General features: G+C 41.6%; 1 long non-coding RNA gene across 2 annotated transcripts; it reads left to right on the forward strand.

The window, feature by feature from the left end:
• The first annotated feature begins 420 nt into the window (after positions 1-420).
• On the forward strand, positions 421-14,386 carry LOC108385931 (uncharacterized). 2 transcript variants are annotated; one of them, XR_012128023.1, is made up of 4 exons: positions 421-620; positions 1,171-1,237; positions 2,442-2,527; positions 11,295-14,386. It is a non-coding gene; the product is annotated as an uncharacterized lncRNA (long non-coding RNA). The 2 variants fall into 2 exon arrangements; XR_005059726.2 differs by lacking the exon at positions 11,295-14,386 and adding an exon at positions 2,834-5,427.
• The last annotated feature ends 8,038 nt before the right edge of the window (positions 14,387-22,424 follow it).

The raw sequence follows: 22,424 nt of genomic DNA on the forward strand, positions 1-22,424 counted from the left end.
GGGGTGGCGGGAGAAGGGTGAGAGATGGGTCTGTGCTACGAACCTACATCTTTCCTTTCCAGGTTCCCTGCTCTCCCCATCTTACCAGACTGCCTCTTTCAAGTGCTCATGACCAATGGCTCAGATTCCAATCAATCTGAAATGTGCAAGGGGCTGGCCCTCTCCCGAGCAGTTTAGTCTGAGCTCACCGTGTGACAGACTGGGGAGCCTACCTATGCCCCCCATTCCACATGGCCTTGGTTTTCCCTCTAGCCCTGGCTGACCTGGTGCTCACTGTGCATGGGCACTGCACGTGGCCCCCAGGGGCCACACAGCAAAGACTGAAGACTCAGAGAGCAGCTAAAGCCAGCCTCTTTTCCTAGCTTTCACTTGGCTGAATTATTGCAATAATTGCATCACTATCTCTGCTGTGTGAGGTTGCCCTCCGAGGGCAGAAGGTCGGCAGCTAATCAGCTATCCTTTGCCCTTCGGAGAGATTTGAGCAACATGCCATAGCAGTTCAGAGCTGGCTAGCACCCTCCGCTCGGCCTATACCCACGCTTCTGCATTCCCATCCAGGCGCGCTCAGCTCAGCGGAGGTGAGGGTCACAGTGGTCCACGCACTCTCACATCACTCCATGGTAATAGTCTTTATGGATCCTTTTCTGTCAGTGGAAAACAATTTTGAGGCCTGTATGTGATTAGGGCAGATGGCCAGCTGGAGGCATTTGAAGAAAATATCTTTCTACATTTCCTTTTATTGAATTTGGAGAATTCGTGGTTTAATGCAGTTTCATGCGGCATTTCAATACAGCAAAACTTGGAAGGAAATCTCTTTTAAAGCTACAGATGGGTCTTGGTAACACTTTGATTAAATTGTTGTTAGACAGTCACATTTCCCCGCTCCCCTCACATGCCTTTCTCTAAAGCAGATAATTCTTACTTCTGATTTCATTATTTTATGAAGGAAGACAGAAGGGAAAATGAAATACAGTTTAGTGAGTTTTTTTTACTCATCCGGTATGCAGAGAGAGAAGCCTAGAGGACACCAAACTAAACAGGCACATTGCCAAGATTTCTAGGCAGGGATTTTTTTTTTTAATCTAAAAATCACTGGTTATAGAATTAATAAATTGGTTTTCTGATTAAAATGCAGTCAACCTTCAACAATTTCTCCTCTTTATCCCTAAGACACTCCTGCATGCTGTGTGCGGGAGGCGATGAAGTGGGAACTTCCTGTTGTTCTTGTGATGAAAAGGTATCTGATAACACATTGTGGCATCACTTTCATGGTGTGTGTAAGTCGCCTCTCTTCCCAGTGCAGCTGCAGAGTCCAGAAGGGTGGGGATCACGTGTTCTGTAGCTCCCGAATTTCCCTTGCATCGAGCATAGCAGGCATGCATCTCATGTGGGCAGTGGGAGGAAGCAGGTGCCCAAATGCTCTCATATACAAAATATGTGGCTCAAAACCAAGCACAGCTTTTTGGTCCTGTTGGTAGTTTTGAAATGAGAAAGGGGAGGAAAAAGAGAAAGAGGTTCATTTTTTTCAATGAGGTCTCCAGAGGCAATTGATCTAGATGACGTTTCTTCCCATTTGTGGCAGAGACTGCTAACTGTCTACCAAAATCTCTATTCTCTCCCAGCACTCAACTAGAACTCATTTTCCGGTTGCCCTTACAGTGTGGTGTAGCCAGGTGACTGAATCATTGTGAATGGAGTGAGCAGAGGTTATGTTTGTCATATGTAGGCCTGGCATAAAAGCCTCACACATATGTTTTTCCTCTTCTCCCCATTTTTGTGGACTTTAGAAGATGTGTCAGAGATGACAGAATCGTTAACATCAGGGCTGGTGCCCTGCTGACTCAGTGGAGCAGACTGTTCCCACTGACCTGAACCATCCCCAGCCACCCTGACCTATTACATCAATGAGAAATTTCTGTAATTTGGAGGCCATGCATGTTGGGCCTATTTGTCACTGCAGCCTCACATACCCTGACTAATACACCTGCAACTGATGGGTTAGGATAACTGCTACTTCTAACTGAAAGCTGAGTGATCCATAGAATAGGACTCTCACAACACTGGCACAACACCTTATCCAGAGACAGAACAATCTGCTCTCATGATATTAAAGGCCCTGCCTGTACTGCAGCACTTCTCAATGCTGTTCGACATACATCCGGAACTAGCTGAGTGGGCTGAAGAATCCGCCGAAGACCCACTGCCAAGTTAAGGATGATGGATGGGAAAGCAGGACTCTAGACATCAGCAAAAAAGACAGAATGGCTCCAAATGCATGCATAAACCCCCTGGTATTCTCCTGGGAGTGGAGACGGGCTTGGGAGGCACAGAGCACCAGTGACAGCCCCGTGTGTGGGTCAGTATATGAGTGTTTTTATGTGGCTGCTCAAAGTCTCAGACTTCTTTTCCTTATTTTTTCTCATCATTGCCTCTTTTTTTAGCAGTCCTCTTTGATGCCTTCCTCACGACCAGTTTTGCATAAAGGAAGCAAAGATCGCATATTAATTACACCCAGTAAAAGCAGCAGGTAAGTCTCAAGAGAATATGGGCAATTTTTTTATTATGAAAGGTATGGATTTATTATCAACCAGGAGTTATTTAGTGCATTTGTTTATATATTCCGAAAATGTCTGAAGTTTTCTGCTTTCTAACTCTGTGCTTTTAATTTAGAGAATTACAGTTTTCATCTCAGGCCCCAAATTTTGATTCACTGCTATGTCCAGGTTTATTTGGCTAGTTATGAGATCTAGAGGCAGTTTGAGATTTTCATTTTTATCACTAGACATAAAAATCTGATTACCAAGTACTTTTCAGTGATCGCATTGTCTTTCAGAATCACCTCTGCTTCCTTGCATCTTAAATCGTGCTCTGAGTTTTAAGAAGCCTGCCTTCTGTCAGGATTCTCTGAAGCTCTTTGCTGGGCTACTGCTGGAAGTTCTCAGAAACACTTCATACTTTTCTTCTGATTGGCTGAAGAAATGAGTGAGACTTTTCTGATGCGCTTTAATCCTAAGGTTGATCGTCTAATGCAAAAGTCACAAGCAAGGCCCATAGAGTGACTTCTCTTTTTCTTTTCTTTTTTTACTTGGGCCAAGTGTTTAAAAGTCATTAAGCATCTGGGGGATCTGGCGGCAGGCACTGTGCTCACATTTCCGCCTGCAGACAGAGCTGGACCTAAGCGGAGGCTGCTTCCCTAAGTGGCTGGCGGGCTTGTCTGCGCATGCGTACCCCGTGCCCCTGTACACCAGGCACACACGCAGGCTGCTTCACTTAACGTGTGGTGTGTTCCTGGTTCATAGACAGACTTGGCTTTGCAATCCCGAGTTTAATTTCTAAACTGTGCTTCTGTGTTTGTATTTATAAATCCATGTAATTGAGAAATACTTAGTATAAATCAGAATATTTGAAGGCACTCTTAACCTATCTTCTGCTCTTAGAACATATCTTTTAGATAACAAACAGCAACATGAAATTTTGAGGTCTTTCTAGGCCTTTAAGAGAGTATAGGATTCATATTCTCAGCCTGATGAAGAGAAAATAAAAGCCATCGTCACACATGGCCATAGAATGTTTGCTTTTCTTGATAAATAGCCTGGCTTTTGTTCCAGGGCATGGAGTCCTTTAGAGAAAGATCTGGTGGTGTTCACAGAGGATTCTGCATGTCTTTCACCTCTGAGGGGTCTTGCTTACTTTTCTATGGACAAATGAGAGGTGTTCACAATACCCTTGAATTCGTTTGTCCTGTTCCCATAGAATGGAATAGAATGCCACGAGCCAGGCTGAATGTATATTTGTGTGATATTCCTGTTTTTTTGATGATAAAGATTGGGTAAAAGCAAAAATAGCTTTATTAATTATGCCATGCAGCAAGTGAACCAGAAATGTGTAGGTGGCACATATCCATCCCTTGGGTGTTTTATGACAGCCATGAACATTCAGAAGAACTGATTTGCAATGGGAACACTGACACAGCTTTCAGAACAGCAGTGCGGATGACACCACAAACATTACAACGATATGACATGTTTTCTTCTCATAAGATTTAAAGGATTCAATTAAAAAAAAAAAACAGGAATGACAACTCTCCTTTCTTTACTCGGCATGCTGAGGAATTTCTCACCAAGGCTTGAAATTCAGAAAATAAGTGGACATGCCACTATTACAAGTGATTAAAGACAACAACCTCAACGACAGCAAAACAACAGCCGTGCCACAGCGATCCTACCCGGTTAGCTGTGAGCGAAGTACAATGATCTGGCTCAAGCCACTTGCCCACGGCAGCATCTGCTTTCTCCATTTGCCCGTCTAGCCACTGTAGCCCTTTGTATCCATAACTATCCTCTGCTCCATTGCACCCCTGTCTGTAACCCAGCCCCCAGACCCTCTTCCAGCTATGCCCCAGTGCCTTCCCAGATGGACAAGCTAGTGGTGAATTGTATTCCAGGAAAAATAATCTGCTCTCTTAAGGGCTTTGCAACAAGCATACACACAAATTACCAATATTACATCTTAAACACCAAAAGCTTCTTTTTTATTCAACAGCAGGCTTCCTTACCTACTCTCTCTGATCAGTGCAATATATTCTGAGCACCCTCTGCAGAATGAGGACAAGCCTTTCCATTCTAAAGAGGCAGCTAGTGGTGCTTGGCCAAATAAATCGCTGTTTGCTATTTTATGGTACTCTTACCTTTTAATATCTGGGGGTGAATGACTGCCAAATGGAAAAGTGAGAGAGAAGAAATATTTTGTCAATGTGAAAAGGGAAAAGAAAGCATTACCTGTAAAATGAAGAAGCCCAGAAACTGGCGTAACTTGAGGTCACTGAGGAACCATCATGTATTAAATTCACCTTTTGACAAAAAGAAATGAATGCGAATTATGCAGGCTTCTATGTCCATTCCTGCAATGCCCTTAGTTCCCCAGGGAGCACATGCCTGTGAGTGGGGGTATCTGAGAGCGGGCTGCTGCTGACCCCGGAGGGGTGGCCTGACTTCCATAGAGCAGTGATGGTAGAATGAAGAGACGGGTGCATAGATATTTATGAGGCAGAATGGCCAGGACTTTCTGTGATTGTGCAAGAAGGGCCTCTGGAAAGACGACAGGGAAGTCAAAGAGAACATCTCAACTTCTGGTCTGGGCAAAGACGCGTGGTTTTGGCAGGGCAATTCCCTGTGATCTGAGGTAAGAAACTCAGAGGAACAAGCAGGCTGAAGTTGAAGATCAAGAGACAATTTCAGCTTAGAAAGTCCTACTTTTGTGGGCTATAAAGGCAATGATCAAACTTTCAAATGTAAGGGTAAGATGGTCAAACTCACTTTGCTTATTAGTAAAGAGGCGGGAGGGGAATGCCTCCCCACCGTCTCCTCCTTGTGGGGTCTCCTCATGAAACATCAGTCTTTGGCTTTTATAAGACAAGGTCATGGGCTTTCTGACCTTGGAGTGGGAAACACAACCTCCAAGATGACCTTGGAAGTCCCTTAGAAGGTATACAGGAGACAGTCACAAGGTATGTCCTCATCTTCAATGGAGATAAGAAAAGTTTTAATTGTTCTTCTCTCTTATGTTAACAAATGGATTTATGTCCAGACTGTGTTCATGTTCCTGCTACCTTTACATGCATGTAAGTCTGAAAATACTTAACTGTATTTTAAATTGTTTTCTCTCTCCTCTGTATTGGTATGGCAGGGTCTTGGCATTGGTATAATCATCTTATTCCTCCAACAGGAGGTCATGGAATATGTAAGTGGAGCTGTCCAGAGAGTATTTGACTACATGGACTTGATTTTCATTTGTAAAGTGTCAGAAATTATCCCTGGAGTGGAAAGGAAAGGAGAGCGGGCTAGACTCCCTGAGGACAGGGACAGCCCAGAGTAGATGCCCATGGAAGTGACGTAGAAGAGTTCACAGAGAGGAAGTGAAGGAGGCCACGCACCTCTTGCTCATTGTGCCTCCCTGAGTCTAGACACACAGTAGTGTTTGGTGAATGAATAAGTGAATATTACCTCTTATCTGCCCTGGCCTGACAATGGGAAAGCACACCCTGATCTGACCGGAGGAACGCTTCACCAAGTGTTCATCTGGCTGCTGCTGCATATCTCAAGCTGTTACTTTTCTCATTAGCCAAGACCTGCTGTCCCTCCCTTCTCTGTCACAGAGAGATGGAGAAGGTGACCCCGAAGGTCAGGAAGCTCTGTCTTCATCCACGTACACCCGTTTGGTGGGGATGCATTCTACCTGCGTTATTCTATCCCTCAGTCCAATCCAGATTTCTTCCTATCCTCTGCATGAGTCCTAGCTTTCTCTCTGAGAAACATTCTAAATGTTTTGCTTTTTATTTGTTATTTCAATGAATTAGTTCATAAAACATGAAATACATGTATTTGTGGGTGTGAACAGTAAGACAAATATCCATATAGCAACGACACAGTTTAAACAATAAAATACTCACAAACACAGGTGCTTTGGAAACTTCTTCTGTTTCCCTTTCTCCACGGATCCTCCCCCCTTTGTCAGAGGGAATCAGCATTAGGAGCCGTGTGTTTACAGTGCCTGTACTTTTCATCACAGCTTTACTATTATCGGACAGTACAACAGATAATATAATTATATTTTATTTTATGGAAATTTCTAAAATGACATTATCTTGTGTGTGACTTCACTTTTATTCAACGTTGTATTTTTCAACATTCATAATTTTTTAGAGGCCACTAACATTCGGTCACTTTCATTGCTGCATACTATCCCAGAGCACGGCAAATTCATCTGTTCCCTGCCCAGCCAGATCGGAGCTGTGCCTGGTGTTTTCTACCATGAATGAGGCTGTTGTCTCTCTGTGCACATTTGCCAAAATGGTGTATAGGTGGGAGTAGAATCATGGACCACGAGGTTCTCGGGCTTTGGATGTGTCCACATTTACATGATAAGGTCAAACTGTTTCCTAAGCATGTTGCACTAACTTACACTCCATCAGGGGTATATGAAGCATCCATTGTTGCACCAGTATATGGCTTTGGCAGATGTTTAAGTCTTTTCACATTTATTTATTATTTGGATTGAAAAATGGTTTGACATGCAAGAGGATCAAGAGTCTAGTGGCACAATCTTCTCATTTTTCATTCCTCTCTCCTCCAGAGGCAGAAGGCTACCAATTCCTTGTTTACCTTTTAGATATGGTCTATGCATATCCAAGGATATATTGGTGTTCATGATATGTCTGTGTATATGTGTGTGTGTGTGTGTGTGTGCGTGCATATGTGTATATATAACCACTTTTTTATATGAGCAGTAGCATGCCATACACACTACTCTGAACTTTATTATCCTATCCAATGATTATGGACGTTGTTTCATATTGGTACATAATGAGCTGCTAAGTAAAAAAAAAATTTGTCTTAAAATAATTTCAAGCTTATAGAAAGTAGCAAGAATAGCATAAGGAATTTCCTGATAATCTTAGCAAGATTCATTAATTTTTCATATTTTTGTTTCATTTGCTTTATCATTCTGTCCCTCAGATATTTATTTTTATGATCACTTTTGAGCCATTTGAGAGTAGGTTGCATAAATCATGCCTCTTTACCCCTTAATTCTTCAGTATATGTTTCCTAAGAATAAGGCTATTTGGTAACATAACCAGTGTACAATTGCCCAGTTCAGAAAATGTAATATTGATGTATTTTTATTTATTATATAGAGTTAGTACTCCAATTTAGCACTTATCCTCAGAAGTTCTTTATAGCAGTTTTTTTCTTTACAGGATCCAGTCTAGAATGAAAAGTTACACTTATAGGGTTATATCTTTTTATTCTCCTGTATTCCAGAATAATTCCTCAGCCTCTGTTTATCTTTAATCATGTTGATACTTTTGAATAATTAAGCCAGATATTTGACTGAATGTCCCTCAGTTTGGGTTTGTATGATGTCATGGTTTTCGCTGGCATGTGGCTTTGGGGACATTGTGTTCATTCTGGGATAGGACACCCAGAGACAGAGTATCTGTTGCTCTTTATTGGTGATTTTAAATTGATCACGTGCTTAAGGTATTATCTGGTTGCTCCACTGTATAGCTACTAATTTTCCTCTTGGGATTAATCAGTAATTTGTGGGGAGATATTTGAGATTATATTTCCTCCCAAGATTTAACACCCACTGATGATTTCTGCCTCAATCAATTTTATCTATGTTTGTGAAGAAGTGATATGTTTAAGATTCTATCATCCTTCAGTATTTATTAGTCAGCATTATACTATAAGCATTTTTATTTCATTCATTATTCATTCATTCATTATCAGCACCATCTCATGGGTTCTTATTTTGTTCAATGGACTGTAATTTGGCACCATTTCCCAGAATTGGCCAGATGGGATCTCCTTCAATATTTCTTTTGTATTTCTTTTTATTAAGGAATTTATGTGTATACAATAAAACCTTCCCGTTTGCATTATACATGGTACCCAGCACCACAGATGGGATTAGAAGAGTTCCCATATCCTAAAACATTTTTGTGCCCATTGCAGCTCATTCTTTGCCACCACTTCCGATCCTGGCAAAGTTTCATTTTTGTCCCCAGTTTTGCCTTTTTCTAGAAGTTCATCTACATGAAATAAACTCAAATCCACTCAGTAAGAATTAAAAAAATACTTGACTGGATTTGCTAACATTTGTTTAGGATTTTCACATGCATAATCTTGAGTGAGTTTATATATAAATTTCCTTTCTCATACTTTCTTTATCAAGTTTGGGGATCAAGGCTACTGTAGCCTCATAAAGTTCTTTGGGAAGTATTTCCATGTTCATAATTTCCCAAGAGAATGTGGAAGATATTGGAAGAATCACTCAAAGGTGGATAGGCCTGGTGTTTTTTTTGTGAGATTTCAAACTACTGATTCAATGCATTCAATTATTGTAAGACTCTTCAGCCTTTTTAAATTTCTGAATCAGAACTGGTAAACTATTTCACATGAGACTTCTGACCATTTAATATAGCTTTCAGATTCAGTGACACAATGTTATTCTTAGTATTCACTTTGAATTTTGCAATCTCTGCTTTATCTGTAATATGTCCTTTTTGAAACCATTTCTCATATAGTTTATTCTTACCAACTTTCTGATGAATATTTGTCAGAGATTTATAATCTTCAGTGGGTGTGTGTTTTAAGAACAAAATGTTGAATGTGTTAATCCCCTCTATTGTACATCTGTTTTCCATTTGAAACCATAGTAGAAAAGAGAAAGATTCTTTGAAGGATTTATTTTTGTGACAGGTGGATTTTTTTTCTTTCTGGCCCATTTTTCACAAATACAGACATTTCCATGACTTCTGACCTAACGTGCGTATCGCACCTTCAATTTTAGTGCAATAAGTGGTCCCAGGGTTTTGTCTGAATCCAAGTCATCTCCAAAGGTTTTCTTTTGCCCCCAGGATTCACAGATTCTGGGTTAGAAGGTTATTCCTCACTCATATGCTTTCCACTAATTTTTTCACCTCTGTAGGTGTTTTACATACTGTCCTGCCAGCTCATCAGTGAATTTGAAAATGTGCTTGTTATAACTTATCCAGAAGATATTAAAATCCCTAGCCGTCATGCACCTAGGAGCAGAAGTATGTTTAATTAAAGACAAATTTAAACTAAAAATAAGATTAGAAAAGAAAATACAATTCCATATAGCTATGCACTCCAACAGAGCTGTAATGTGAACCACACATGTAATTTTAGATTTCCTGGTGGCTACATTAAACAATGGAACAGAAATAGATGAAGTTAATTTTTAAAATATATTTTATTTGACCCCCATATCAAAATTACTGTTATTTACATGTAATCAATATTAAATTATTAATGAAACAGGTTTACATATATTGCACCAAGTCTTCAAAATATCTGTATTTTTATACTTAGGCACGATTTTATTTGGACAAGCCACATGTCAAGTGCTCAATGTCACATGACATTGAATAGATAGTGCAATATATGCTATCTTAACCATGTTTTTATTATATAAATCTAGATGTTCTCAATATAGGCTTAATCTCTCAAATATTTTCCTGATCTCCTCTTTGTATTTGCCTTTAAAAAATGATTCGTATTTTCTCTAAATGTAAAGTGAGAGAACATTTTCAGGAACTTCTCTGTTTTAAAAACTGTAATTCATATAAGACCTTGATATTGTCAAACTATTTTTCATTGTTTTAACAACTATGCCTGTTAAAGGCCGCTGCAGGCAAGGAATGGAGGAGATATTTCATTTTTGTAGTTTAAAGCTTTGGAATAAAAATAATCAGGCACTTGATGTGCTCATTCATTATGTTAAAATGTGATAGCAAAATAGTTTAGAAATATGTGTGAGTGTTGTATTTCAGGAGCTGAAAGATGATTCCATTTTTTCCATACTAATGATTTCAGGGATAACTTCATCGTTGTTATGACACTGAGCATATGCAAGCATTTATTTTGCTGGATGTTTGAAAAGCAAATGCCCTACCGTATATAATACCTACTATTAGGCTGGTTTAGGCTTGTTTAGGGGCAGGGGATAGAAGTAGGAATAAGACATTCCTGCCATCATGGACTATCTCACAGAACAGTATGATTTCAAGTATTGCATTCCAAGTAATGCAATAAATATCATGTGCATTATTCTCTATCCATCCACCTACTTATGTACGTGGACTATCAACATGAAATACATTATGTGCAATTTTTCCCATATAGATTAGGAAATCGGAGGAAATGTTCATAGAGGCTGTCCTTGATCCAGGACTCGAACAGTGTTCGATGTCATGAATGTACAGTGGCCTCAAAATAAGTTTCACATATGGAGGCTGAGTGGTGTTTCTAATGCACCCATTTTAATTACAGCTATATTTTGAAAATATTCCCCTATTTGCTTCAGCTGCTTTCTTAGGTACAACTGTGATTATCCAGAAAGCAAAATATAATGCTTCAGTATGATTAAAAATATTTACCTTTCTTGATAGAAAACTGTGGTGGTTGCTTTAAAAAAATTTTTTTTTCCTAAGGACATAAGATACTCCTTTTAATAATATGATAACTGAAAATAATTGACTCAACGTTTATAGAGTGATATGAACAATGTGAAATGTCTTTCTTAGTGTATAAGGGCTGATTCTGAGGGTTTACGGAACTTAATTTTTGCTTCTCAGTTCTTTCATTTTCTTTAATAAGTCGGTATAGAATTATCCCAGTCCTTCAGAATTTACCAGTCGCATCGTCCTATCTTTCCCCCCTTCCTTCTTCCCCTCCCCCATCCCTTCCTTCCTTTCTTTCTTTCAGCTAAAGACCCAGTGCCGTCCCCTGGTGTGAAGAATCCAGCTCCTTCCGCGAGTCAGCTATGTTCAGTCACGGGCTTCTTGCACTTCTCATTAATCTTGAGTAAAGGCAAGTCACAAACACTTTGACCAGGATGGGAAACTCATGAGCATAGAGCAAGTGGCTCGTCTTTGTCCTTCGGTAATGGTAATAGCCAAGAGAAGCGCTTATGTTCCAATTGACACCTTTGAGCAACTGCCATCAATGAATGAGTAGCACATACAGGTGAAGGTGGGTCTCTTTCGGCACATCCTATGTGAAGCAGTCCTTTTGTGAGGGAAAATCAAAAGCTACCAAAAAAACTCAGTGGACTGAACATCTGGGAGACTCTGACATCGAGGCGTTTGAAATGCCCGGATCAAGACACAAGGGAGTCATTTCAAAGGCATCCCAATCCTTTGATCTTACTGTGGTGAGGACCAAAGTCTAATTCGGCCAGTGGCCAAGGAGATCACCGCGATGGGCCAGTACATTATAGCAGCCAAGGCAAAATACTCCCTCTATGTTGACGGTACTTGTGAAGAAAGACTGTGTGTTCATTTCAGGTGAAGCCATAGAACCTTAATAGTGGTCTGATATTCGATTTTGAATGCTCTCTAAGTATATATTTACCATGGAAACTATAATAATAAATAATAATTTAGCTTCCAGCATCCTTATTAAGTGACTGTTTGAAGGGATAACTGCATAGGCACGGCACAACTCTACTAAAACCAAAACACGTAATTGCCTCTTGACCCCCTCACTAATGAAGGCATTCATTTCACGGAATGAACTCAGAAGACCACCCTGCCTGCTGGGCACTCAGGCAGCTGTGCCTGGAAGGTGCTGCCCTCTCTCCTCAGCACAGGGCAGGAAGCAGGCGGGAATTCATCTGCACAGGATAGAAACGCTGGGCAGCTTTTCAGCTCTTGGAGAGTCAAGTCTTGACAGTGACTTCATTAGTTTCATTAGAGTACCATCTATTCCCAAATGTCACATGATCTCTATTCAAATGTAAGTAAGGAAATATAATCCAAAGACAAACATAACTTGTTTGGTGATTATCCAGTGTTTATAAATATTCATGCTCTGGCTTTCCTCCAGGGAAAACATGAGGAGCGTGGAGAGTTGATTTTTTATGTCATGATTCTAGATTCTGATCAAGTCAGTGATTGACTGGGGACTCAATTTCTTTATGTTAAAACGGTGGGGGAGACATTAAGTTTATTATTAGACCAACCCCTTCCAAAAATATCCATCAGGTTAAGTTTTGTGATTCTAACAAATTAATATCAAAGGCATCAAAATGATTTCACCAGACCAACAACAAGCCATTCTGGTAACTAAATATGGCTTGCTTCCATCTTCTCCGTGCCCCAGCAACTGGTGTAGTTTATCTTCTGATAGAACTACTGTAGTGGTCTCATAAATGATTTCATTGACTTCATTGTAATGCCCAGTTTATCCTCTCTTTTCCAAAGTGTATTCTTGGCAGCCATAATCCTAGGAGATATTTGGTCAAGGTAAAAACAAAAGGTTTCCATGGTGATATAAGTTGGGGACAAGTTGTATATTCCTTTTCTTGGAGAAATAAGACAAAGATGATCAAGTTAAACATTTTGGTAAGTTTAGGGTAAGTATGCTTAAATCATTTCAGTATGCTTCAGGCATCCTTTCTCCAAACTTATTTGACCAGAAATCACTTGGAGGCATAATTCTTAATATCCCAGTGTCCCTAGGAACATCCTCTGTAAGGCATTGCTCTATGTTTTTGTTTAAGTGCTCATTCTAAGATGTAAATAAGACTGCGTTAATAACTGTGCTAAATGTTGCGGTGGTTATCCATTTCCCGTAGGGTCAAGTTCAAAACCACCGAGCAAGAGCACAGGACCTTCCTTGGTTACCCTTCAAGCTCATTTCCAAATGTTCCCTGACGTATATGTACCTCCGCTTTTTTGAAATGTACTGTGATCTCTCAGGCGTCCTGGGCTGTGCTCCTTGTCTGGACATTCCTTCCCTTCATGTCCAGCCCTTGTGTCCAGCTCCAGCATGGCCTCCGGTGGGAGATTTCCTGGACCATCACCTGTACCCTGGCCACCCGCCCCACCAGCTCCCACAACACCCTGCGCACCAGGTTCCTGCCTCCACGGATGGCTTGCTTTGCACTCGTGTTTTGTGTGTATCTTCCCCACGGTGCTCCAGGCCGCCTGATAGCAAGTGTATTTGTGTTAGTATCTTTCAAAAGTAGGTTAAAGTCAAGACCTTGGTAAAGTATGTTAAAAGAACGAACGAGTATATGAGGAAACTTGTCTAATACGTAATTGGAATGGTAAGTGGAATCTCCAAAAGCGAGGTAGATTGAATTCTCCTTGGAAAGCAAGAGGGGTATATAGAAACTTTTATTTTTATTTTTATTGTTACTTTTTAGACTATTGGATTTACTTCCTGCTCTAGGGCTCTAATTTGTATTCTTATGAGCTGATGGAATGGAGGCAAGTTTATGAAAATTCTATGTGAGCTGAAGAAACCTCACAGATCTTCCAGTCTAGTTATGTAGACATATAAACAACTGAAACAGTATGATAAGGCCTATTATAGTCTTGGCACTGGTGGGGAGCCCAGAAGATGAGTATATAGCTATTTGTTATCGAGTGTGGGTGGTATAGTGGTCAGGAAACAACTATGTTGTCCTTCTAAACCATGTTTAGAAATAAATGCAAATGCTGAAGAGGAATTTTCATTTTAGGACAATGTTGGAATGCAATGTTGAAATTAAGATCAATGTTGTCATTACTACAGAATCCTGAAGTAAAGCAGAAGCCATAGCTAAAATATAAATCTGCTGCAGCATAATGGAATGTCTTTGCTCAATACCCTTGTTTATCTTCCTGCATTAAACAGATAAATGAATTTCTAACTGCCTTTGAGATTTCATAATTCTCAGAAGCAATGCTTTTCTCTTTTAAGCTGATTTCAAAGGAAAAATCAAATATCCCAAAAACCACATAGGCAATGCTTGGAATGAATCACTTTACAATTAATTATAAAAGAAATAAAAGTTCTCTTTCTATCATTCTCCCTCCAATGTGTATATATACATATAAAATATATATATATATATATATAAAATGTTTCCCTGAGAAGTGAGAGATTGAATGTGCAAACAGACAATGGCTAGACCATAGGAAAACATAGAAGTCTGACCCACAACCTGTAGCAACCTGCCCAGGGAATCGATGCATAATCTACAGTAAGCAGCCTAGGAAGCCACCTGCTGTCTTTGTCAGACTTTGAGGAATGCAGACCACATCTAGTGAACACTCCAGAAAGCCAAACATAACCCCTTTAATAAATGGACCGAAATGGCTAGGACTTAATTAATAACATAGCTTCCCTAATTGTAGCCCCTTGAGTCCAACGTTAAGACCGACTATAGAAAGCCAAATACCCACTTCGCCAATTACACTGGGCGCCCCATGTCACGGGCAGCATGCCTCCAGCTTCCCTGGCCAGCAGCCTCCAGTAAAGGCACACCTAGAGCTTTCCCTTTCTTCCATTATAAAGCTTTCACAGTCCTCTGCCTGTCTTTGAGTCTCGGTCAGAACTCTGGAAAGTGATGGTGGCTGACTCGCTGGTAATAACAAGCTCTCAAAGAATAGCCTTTGCTTATTGGCACTTGGTTGGTCTTTGTTTATGCTCCTAAGATTCAGGAAATTAGAAAGGTTTTAGGAGCTCTGTGTCAGGAACTAGATGCAGATATCTATCTATATTTTTTTCTATTATTTCACATCTACTTATGGAAAAAACAATGGGCTATTTCCTCGGTGTAGCACAGTCCCCGTCCCCTTGCATAAAACAGGAAGGATGTCTGTGGCTCAGTTACTACAAAGGCATTGATGAGGGTATCAGTGACATTTCTCATGGCACAGGGAGAATCATGGTCATAAGGAATGAGGCAAAAGATGTGTTAATTTTGTAAAAATGTATCTATTAACCTCCAACCATAGGAAAGGAAGGCAAATGGTTGTGTGTTTCTACTTTGAGTGGTTTGGGTCACAGGCCTGCCTCCAGCGAGTGTTTCTTACCCCCATCAATCCATGTAGACTGGAATTGCGTAATGGGGTCTTCTCACTCCAGCACACCCCAGACGACCAGAGGGCAGTTCTGGAGTCTGATTCTGGGTCAGGGCTGTTCTGGGTCCCCTGCTCCCCTGCTCCCCTGCTGGTTCTTCTCAGGAGGCCCCAATGGCACTAGCAACTGACCTCTTTTCACGCGTTACTTCCACCTCCCAAGATGTGCCGAATACTGAGATGCCAGGTGATGCTAAAGGGAAAAAAGGTTTACTCTTCAACTACATCAAGAGAGAAAGAGGAAAAAAAGAAACCCTGATAAAGTCAAAATTTAAAGCTGCAGAATGAGAAAAACTGGCCATAAAGCACCCAGTGAATTTCAAAGCCCTGCAGCCAAGGGCAGAATGCATGTGGCTCCAGGAGGTCATGCGGCATACCAGCTCGCTTTCTGGCAGGGCAAAACCACACCTGCTGGACCCAACAGGGAACCCAAGCACAGTCTTCTCTCCCTCAGAGTACAAGCAAGAGCTTGGGAAGAATACATGGTATCTGCCAAACACACATTTGCATCAGAATTCTTTAAAACCAACTAGAGAAGCAAAGAGAAATGTTTCAGTATCTGGAAGAAGAAAGAGTGTATCTTGTAGGGAAATACGTTGTTTGCATGAATATACAAACCCCATAGTAAATTCTTTGTTCAAACGTCTACTGAGCAAATAGACAGAAGCAAAACAGGAAATGAAATGCTTTGATTGAATCCTTTCTGTAAGGAATATTTTAATTCCTTAGGTATTGAGCCAAATGTCAGAAGGCTTCTGGAAGAACCAAATAGCACCCCCTGAGGTTGTCTTCCTGGAATCAGAAGCTGGTGAAGTCACTGATCTCGGTCCACCAGGGCCTGGCAGGGTCATCCTGTTGGCACTGTCTCTCATAGTTGGGGGAGGCACTGTCCACCCACTATAACCAGTGTTTTAATGGTCTTATTGAGAGTGAGACATTCCTCATTCTTTAAGATATTTTAAAAACTATAGGCAGAGATATCCTTGAGGATAATGGCTCAGTCCTATTTGTTTTCCAGAAGTGCTACTTAATAGCTGTGTGATTTTATACAAGTCATAATAGCTTGGCTTCAGTTTCCTCAACTGTAAAAAAGTGGTAAGTATATATGTTGCAAGAGAAAAAAAGTAAGAACACATGCCATCAAGCATGTGAAAGAACCTATCAGAGCACCAGAGACTTCACAAAACTTCATTTTGTAAAGAGGTACGAATGCCTACAGATTTAAAAGGGACAGTTCAGTTCCCAAGTGAAGAGTTAAGTTATCTTCCCATGCAAAGATCTGATGGGAATGCTATTTTAAAATGAGATCTTAAAACAAAATCCAGCACAAAATATTCCATAGATAACAAACTCATTTTAATGTTTATGAAAAGCAGACACCAAGTCTCGCTACTTCGGTGTCCAGGATTCAGTAGAAATGCGAAGTATGCAATTTATCTTTCATGTTCAAGCCCATCCAACCATCCTTTGCCCCAGGCTCTCCCCTGAGAGTGCATTTGATGACTGAGTCAAGTTGCTTTTTTGGCACCATTTTTCAATGCCAATCATGCAGTTCATGTTTAGTTTTTATTATTATTTCAAAACCCGATCTAGAAAATATAAAAAAATTTAGTGGAATGAATTCTCAATGAAACTTTGAACCCTTGAGGAACTCTTATAGTGAAATTAACAAGGCGTATTGGACAGAATGTTGGCACCAAATGAACACATGACTGAAAAAGTGATTGTTATTGTTTGCACTTATTTTTAGAAAAAGGGAGCCCTAGTGTTGACTTTCATGCAACAAAATCATTTTTTTCCCATTTCCTGTGATTCGTTCAGTGGTACTAAGAGTTGCCATTTTGGAGTGATCATTTTATGTTAGACTTTATGTAATTTATCTCATTTGATCCTTACCACAAACTTATGAGCACTTTTTTATTACCCTCATTTGACACACATGAAATCATGTCTTGTAGCTGTGGCTCCTGGGATCAGTTTAAACAGAAAAGTGGAAAGGTAGCACAGTAATAAGAAATTAGGTGGGATGAACATAAATTTGCTAATATCTGAGCACTATCTTATTTTATCTTAAGTAAAAATTGTGGACTGTTTCCCTGAGAAAAGTTTTGACAAGGAGTAAATAAAAATCAGAGTTTGGGACTTTTGGTTCCATCTATGAATGATTAGCCAGTACAGGATTTGCCCTTCCATCATAACAACTAGGAAACCAAACAAAAAATAGAAAATAACTACTTTCAGACATAGAATGATAGGCAATGTGATCCTGACAGAAGGTAGATAAAAGATCCGTATGACTGCTCCATTTAGGAAGAAGTTTCGAAGTGTATCCCAAGGAAAGCAACTCACACAAAGCCCAGAGTTCTTATTGAGCTAAGGAGAGAAACATCAGAATGTGGGCAGCTAAAATTTAAAGGGAAGAATTCCAGAAAGGAGACAGATGCAGAGATGGAGGGGAGACCAGAGATAGAACAGGAGAGACAAAGTTGAAAAGAGAGCTCTAGTTTTCGGCAGATCCTCTGCAATCTTTGGCTGAATATAAACTTGTGTATAGGAAGACTGAAACTCTATGAAGCTGGAAGGAAAAGCAGTAGACAGAATAACTCCCATAGTTCACACAAGAGCCATAAAACCTGGTGTCAGATAGAAAGTTCAAGAAGATGTTGTCTCAGTAATTGGGCTAAATTAGCCCTAGACTAAAAGTTGCTTTAGACTTGCCCTAAACAAGCCTAAGAGTTAAGTATTGAAGGAACTAAACAGATATCAAATAAATTAGCTGCATGCCAGACAAAGCCAACAATATAAAATTTGTAATATTCAGCACTCACTAAAAAATTGCCAGGAATGCAAAGCAGTAAAATTGATCCAATACCAGGGGGAGAAGATTGGTCAAAAGAAACAGACCCCAAAATGGCAGTGATGATGTTGTTAGCAGACAAGGGTTTAAAATAGCTATTATAATATGCTCATATTCTCAAGGTGTAGAGAAATACATGAACATATCGAGAGAAGAAATGAGTGACAACTGTATTAAAAAAGAACCAAGTAGAACTAGACATGAAAAATATAATATCTGAAATGAGAAAAATCACTGGATGGGATTAAGAACAGATTAGACACTGTGGAAGAAAAGAACAATGACTTTGAATACACAGCAATAGAAACTACCCAAAATTAAACCCAGAGAGATACAAAGATTAGGGAAAAAACTGAATGTAGGATCAGTGACCCTATGGAATGCTATTAAGAAGCCTTATATGTGAAACTTGAATTCCAGGAAGTATGAGAGTGCATTTGATGAGTAAGATATGGAGGGGATTTCTTGGCCTGTAAAACTAGGAGGTGGATCTTCAGCCTTACTACATTTAAATTCTCAAAAGATGTGAGGGATATGCCTGTTTATTTTCTCATTTCTGCTTTGTTCTGAATTTTGGCTTCATTCTATATGAAGACTCGCCTGGAGACAGGAAATGGCCTTTAACAATTGTATATTTATTGTCTTCCTGTTTGCCCACTCAGCAGAGAACTGCTCTTTCCCGGGGCATATGAATCAGCAATTCCGGGAAGGACTCTGACTGGATCAAGGTGAGTCACGTGTCCGCTGAGACTAATCTTGTTTTCAGAGGAGTGAAGAATCCTCACTGGCACACCTGAATCAGGTGCTATACTCTTCAGGCCTCAACCTGACAGCCTGCAGGACCACAGGGAAGGGGCATAGGATATTTCTGTAAAGGGTGTTAGGTGAATAAAAATATCAGATGTTCATAATACCATCCTGTAGATTAAGCTCATCTAAGAAAAACTTTTTATTTACACTGTTTCCCTTGGAAACGCCCCAGCACTGAATTTGGCAATTCATTCCCTAATGCTTTGTGCCGTTGTGTCATTGTGTTGCATCTGTTACTGAGCTCTTACAGAATTTTCCCTCCAGCTAGATTTTAAGTGTCTTGAGAGCAGTGACCATGTCTCATATATTTTTAATCTCTCCCAGAGGCTGACACAGTGTCTCTCAAATGATAGCAGAATAAATGTTTGTTTTGATGAATTTGTTGCAGGGACTAGTCAAATGCTCCCATTAAGTGGAGGAGAAATTAGATTGAGTAAATACCCTCAGCCGGTGTCATCACGAAAGAAGAAGAAAGTGTTCATTAATAACTAATTGGGAAGCAATTTGCAAATGAAAAACTGGTTTCTTTCTCTTTTCCCTTCATCCGGATCACCAAAATTGTGATGGAAATGCCAGGAGCAAAGAGGTAGACGTACATTTGACATTTCTTAACTGTCCGGAAACTTTGGGCTCAGAAAGAGCATGTGGATGCCTATGCATCTGATGGGTACTTTTTGCGCCTGTATATCCTTCCTTTTGTCTTGAACATTCCTGGGGCAAAGCCAGTTATTTTGAATGAAGATTCTCCGTGTCCTCCAGACCCCTTTAAAATGCAAATATACAAGAAGGGGGGATATTAGTATGCATTAACATCTCTGCCCAAGTTTGTTTCTCCAAAATAGCTTAGGTCACCTAACAGAGCCCTGAGGCAGGGGAAAGGACAGGGAGGAGTTCTGGGAATGATGGGCAGCAGGAGGGGAGGGGGCAGCAGCCCAGTGAGCTAGGGAAAAACGTGCACACTCGACATCTGAGGGCACGCATACTTACAAGGGAAATAAAAAGGCAGCCAGGAAAGTGTGCCAAGGACTGTTCTTGAGCAAAGCTGCTTTTCCTCTCAGTACAGTTGTGATGGGGAAAAGAGAACTAAAACAAAGCAGACCCAGACACAGGGACGAATGTGGGCTGAGTCGCCTGATTCCCAGACGGTCGCCATCTGTCACCAGTGACCGTGCAGGCCCCGCATACATGGCCTCCACCTGTCCTGGGTGTTCAGCCCTGCCCTCTGACTGGCTTCTGTCAATCTTCATTCCTAGTGGCCTTAAGGGCTAAGGCAGAGTTTCAGTTTTATTGGCTGTGATAGTATATTTACTCAATCCCCCCTATTTAGAGAAAGGGACTAAACAAAGCACTACCAGATGGATTGTAAGCTACATCTCAATTTCAGGGATTTTAAGCAGGGAAAAAAGTGCATCCTAGAGTTAAGAAAATACGGTAATAAGTAACAGTAGGAGGACGTGGGCTGGTGGATAAAAAAATCTTTCGGAACAGAGAGGGTGGCACGTAATCACACACACGTCGGGCACACAGCCTCTACCCTACATCCCGGGTGTCACAGGCGGCTCATGCACAAGGGGACTGAGACAGCACCCATGGCATGGGGGGCTGCCTCACACCAGACTTCCGGAACCCAGAGGCTCACCCCTTCTGGGCCCAGCGCAGAGCGCCTCCAAACCAAAGCCTGCACTAGCACCCTTCACACTAGGACCCAGGAACCTCTGCAGACAGGAGAGAGCTCCGGACTTGGCAATTTTAACCTGCCAAGAGGAAGGGCAGCAAGGCACCTCGGGCAGTGCCCCCTTGGGGGGCCTCCCTGACAGCTGGGGAATATTCGGCCGGTGGCACCAATGATCCCATTCCATTTTAATAATGTATTTGGGGGCAGGGCACACTGCGCTCATCATGATTTCTGCAAGTGTCTTTTGCCCTCATCTGTAAATAGCTGTCAGAAGCCTGAAACGAAATTGCACTTGCTTTTCCCTTCCCTACATCAGCCCGAGCCAGCTTCGCTCGGAATCCACTGTGCCTTCTGGCCCTTTCAAAGAATCATTTTCACTGAGGAGAAAAGGAGCAGCACCCTGCCGGGTGCTGTGGAACGTGAGGGCCTGCGTGCCAAGGCAGGAGAGCAAGGCCGCCGCCCCCACCCTCCACGAGCTCATTTCCCCGTTCCTTTTAGTTATAAACACGTGCACCAGCTCAGCTGCCTTGCATTACAGTGCGTATGCAGGCCTTCATTGCACGCGTTTGAACGTGGTTACCTCTGGGCCAAGGGGAGGATGCACCCCACCCCTCTCCCTCCTCTGTAAGAGCTCCGCCCCCTAAATCGGCTCCTCCTCTGGGGGCCTCGGAGGCCCACGTTGGCCTTGCCCCGCGCCAGCTCAGCGCAGAGGGAAGGAAGTCCGCCAGGTAACGCTGCTGCCCTTGGGTTGCCTTGTTTGCTTGAATAGAAATAAGCAGACAGGCTGTTCTCTGCTAATGCCTCTAACAGGTTAGAAGTGTCCAGGCTTCCGCGTTTTCTTAAGCTAATAGGAAATGTAATCTGAGCCCCCAGGGAGGAGGCGTCACTTGGGAGGGGAGGGCCCGGGAGGAACAGGTGGCTCCGCAGCGCGGTTCCCTGGGAGCTGGGCCGCCAGCTCGGCTTCCCCTGCCCGCCGCACGCCCCAGCTTTCCCTAATGTGGGGCGCGGGCCTCAGGTCCTCGTAAATGTAAGGTTTAGATGCATGAATGGAAGATCCATGAGGAATATTTTTAAGATCTCTTTCAAATATTTGATTCCCAAGGCTTACTTGAATTTATTGGAAGTACTGGATTTGTTGAACCAGGGCTCACCTGTCATGTAAGAAGCAGCAGTTGCCTCAGCTCTGGTCCCCTGTGGGGACATCGCCCTTTTGCTCGCGTCCCTCCCCAGGTTCTCAGCATCCTTCTCTACCTGTCCTGGTCCAGTTCTTCTCAGAGCCCACACCCTCACCCTGCCTCTGCCCACCACACTTCTACCCATATGGACCCATTTGATGGATATCCCATCCTCTCAGTGCGTTGCTTTCTCCTTTGTAAGTCACCAAAGGTAACAACCTCGCTCCCAGGTAGCCTCTGCGGACAGGATGTATTAGCTCAGAGAAGGAAGTAATGCCGTTATGGAACTTGAGGAAGCTTTAAGATTTTGTGGGGCTCCTCTGTGGAAGGAATGCAAAACTAACCCAAGAAACCTAGAACAGATTGCTGACGTTACTCACCAGCTATAGAAGTCAGAGCAAGTGAATTAACGTAGCTGAGCCTCAGTTTATCCATCCTCATAGTGGCGTTAGAGACTTGCATTTC

The sequence above is a fragment of the Manis javanica genome, chromosome 1 (assembly GCF_040802235.1).
Source record: "Manis javanica isolate MJ-LG chromosome 1, MJ_LKY, whole genome shotgun sequence".
NCBI classification, from domain to species: domain Eukaryota; kingdom Metazoa; phylum Chordata; class Mammalia; order Pholidota; family Manidae; genus Manis; species Manis javanica.